The sequence below is a fragment of the Pinus tabuliformis genome, chromosome 1_2 (assembly GCF_031772625.1).
Source record: "Pinus tabuliformis cultivar Carrire ecotype Pingquan chromosome 1_2, CPIR1, whole genome shotgun sequence".
NCBI classification, from domain to species: Eukaryota; Viridiplantae; Streptophyta; class Pinopsida; order Pinales; family Pinaceae; genus Pinus; species Pinus tabuliformis.
The window spans coordinates 271163274-271166917 of record NC_142298.1 but is presented as its reverse complement, the minus strand read 5'-3'; positions in this window follow the sequence as shown (position 1 = coordinate 271166917).

The following is a 3644-nucleotide window of genomic DNA, read 5'->3' as shown; positions in this document are numbered from 1 at the left end:
ATGAAAACCAACAATTTTAAAAGGACCCTTCCATAAATTCTCAAACTTACCATGCTTTCCCTTTTCCTCGACTTTGGCCTCTCATTTCAACACTTTGTCTTGTATTTGGAAAATTTCTTCTTTAATCTTCCTATCAAATGTATTTTTAATTTTGTTTTGAGCATGCTGATGGTTGTCATAGACTTCATTCCTCTTTTCCTGCAAAGCTATCAACTGGTTTATCCTCCTCTGTATGGAATTTGGTTCTTCTTCAAGTCCTTGAATTAGTTTCATGATCGGTACCCCCAGTGATGTCGGAAAAACAACTTCAACACCATAAACTAATTCATACGGTGAAGTCCCAATTGATCTCTTTGTACATATCCTAACAGCCCATAAGGCGTACTTCAGATTTAAGTGCTAAACTTTCTTGTTCTCCTGCAGTACTTTTTTTATGATTCTTACAATACTCTTATTTGATGATTCAGCGAGACCATTTCCTTGCGAATAGTATGCTATAGAGTGTCCAAGAGTGATGTGATATTGATGATAGAAATTAATCATTTTCTTAGACTTGAAAGCTTGAGCATTATCTGTTATAATCTTAATGGGGTAGCCAAATCGAGACAATATATTATTCTCTAGAAAATAAATAATTACAGAATCATTAGCTTGCCTTGTTAGGATCGCCTCTATCCATTTGGTGAAGTAATCCATTGCTGTGAGAATCCAGCAATGCTGTCCTGATGATGATGGATGTATTTTTCCAATAAAGTCTAACCCCCACTACTGGAAGGGTGCTTCCACATAGATAGGAACCAAAGGTAGAGGTACAAGTTTTCTTCTTCCTTCAAAAATTTGGCATTCATGACATGCAACAACTCTTTTGTAAATGTCTTTAAACATTGTTGGCCAAAAATATCCCGCTCTTAGAATCTTATTTGTTGTAGCCTTCCAATAATGGTGTCCTCCACAATCACCTTTATGGAATTCTTCAATGACCTTTTCAGCCTCTTCTTCAAGTAAACAATTCAGCAAAATTCCTCCTGTATCTTTCCAAAACAGATTTCTGTCAAATATAAAATATCTCAAATATTTCAGCTTAACAAACCTTGCTTTGGATTTTGTTAGATCAGCGGGAGCTTTGTGATGTTGTAAAACAAATACCACATCTTTATACCAATATGAAACAAGATATTTCTCATCAATTGGAACCAATTCTTCCTCATCATCAGAAATTTTTGATATTTCTGCATTCAGATTTATGTCAAGGCAATCCAAGTTTGACCAAGTCATTAACTTTGCCAACCCTTGTCCCTTCACCAATTTGCTTGGTTTGATGTCTATACCATATTCCAACAATTTTGCAATCCATTTTCCCCTTTTGCCATCAGGATCTGCCTGAGTTAGAATGTCTTTCACCACAGTAATTGGAACATATGCCACAATGTGAGAATGCAGAATGTAAATTCTGAAGTCTTTAATAGCTTTTACCAAAGCATAAGCCTGTTTTTCTAGAATATTATACTTCAGCTCAGCATTAGCTAATGTTCTACTAAAGAAAGAGATAGGTTGTTCAATACCTTGCTTTCCCTTTTGAAGCAAAACTCCAGCAATTGTATTTTCGAAAGCAATTGTAAAAACCATAAATTCTTTTGATAAATTTGGACTGATGAGTATTAGTGCTTGTGTGAGTGCCTTCTTAATTTGCTCAAAAGAATTCCTTGCCTCAGCTGTCCATTTAATATCAACTCCTTTCTTTAACATCCTTGTTATATCTTTGACAATCTCGGCAAAGTTAGGAATGAAGCGCCTAACAAAATTCACTTTCCCATGAAATGATTGAATTTCTTTCCTACTTCTTGGAAAATCTACCTTTTGAACGACGTTAACTCTGTTAGGATCAATCCTAATTCCATCTTCAGAAATAATATGACCAAGTAATTTGCCTGTAGTTAAAGCAAATATGCTTTTAGTAGGATTAAGAGAGATACCAAACCTTCTACATTTCAGTAGAATTTTTTCTAGGTGTTTCAGGTGATCTTCTTCTTTCTTTGAAAATACTGTTATGTCATCAAGATAAACAACCATAGCCTTATCCTTTTCTTCAGAAAGAGCAATGTCCATTGCTCTTTGAAAAGTAGGTCTGGCATTCATGAGACCAAAAGGCATCTTGGCGTACATGAATGTGCCCCATGGTGTTGTGAAGGTTGTTTTCTCCTAATCATCCAGATGCACAAGAATCTGATTATAACCTGAGAAGCCATCAAGCATAGACATTCTTTGTGAACCAACAATATTTTGCAGAATTGAATCCATCTTGGGAAGAGGATAGTTGTTCTTTAATGAAGCCTTATTCAAATTCCCGAAATCAATACAAATTTTGATTTCTCCACTCTTTTTTCTAACCGGAACCAAATTTGCAAGACAATTTGAGAATCTGATTGGGACAATGATTTTAGCATTAAAAAACTTCTTAATCTCCTTTTCAATCAATGGCACGAGAAGGGGATTAATAATTCTCAACTTCTATATGAATGGTTTCTTATTTTTTTTAATAGGAATAGTACGCTGAATAATGGAAGGATCATACTCTTTTAAGTCAGCATAACTCCAAGCAAAAACATCAGCAAACCTCTTCATCATCTCAATATATTTGAATTTCATATCAACTAAAAGAAACTTTGAAATTTTGATAATTTTAGGCAAAGATGATGTACCCAGATTACAACTTTCTCCTTCCTCTTCATCAGCTTGTATCTTTGGCAATTGGAACACACCATTCTGATCAAAAAGCTTCTCAAGAGGAATAAGATCCTTTGGTATTGAATTATTATTTAATTGTAAGACTTCAGAATTTTCTTTAGACTCAACAAGCATGTTTTGTTGATCTACTTGAGTACTTTCAAATTCTTCTTTCAGATCAATAAAATTCTTTACCTATTGATCATCTTCAAAAACTTGCCAAATGGTGATATTATCTAGTATCACTGGTCTATGACGAACTTCAATCTCATATTTCTCAGAAGAATGAATAGGAATGACAAGTAGACTTGCCGAAACAACAAGAGAATCAACAATGGAATTTTAGTCTCTAGTTTTGACAATGAAAGAATAGGCTTGAAAATTCTCCAACATGTCTAAAACTAGATTTCTATATGCTCTCATTCTTACATCCTTTGTTTGATAGACACCTTCAACTTGTCTAATAACCAATTCAGAATCTCCAAAAACAGAAATATTCTGAGCCTTCATTCTTATCAAAACATCTAGACCCAAAATCAAAGATTCATATTCAGCCATGTTATTTGTGCAATCAAAATTCAGTTTGTAAGAGTAAAACTTACTCTCATCACTTGGACTTGTAATCCAAATTCCTGCTCTTGCCCCTTCTTTTCTTTCCGATCCATCAAAGTATAATGACCACCATCCCTCCATTTCTTTGTCATTTGCTTGCTGATTTTCTGCTTTCGTTTCTTCTAGACCACTATCAACTGACTCATTGAAAAGAATGGCAGATCCAAGTTTAGTATCAAATGAATAAATAGGAAAATTCTAAGGTTTATCTTTGTTGCTTACCATATAAGCTATTCTAGTCTCTCGATACAATCTCCTTTGTTCACCAAAAACAGAATTGTGGCATAAGTAAGGTCCATCTGCATTGT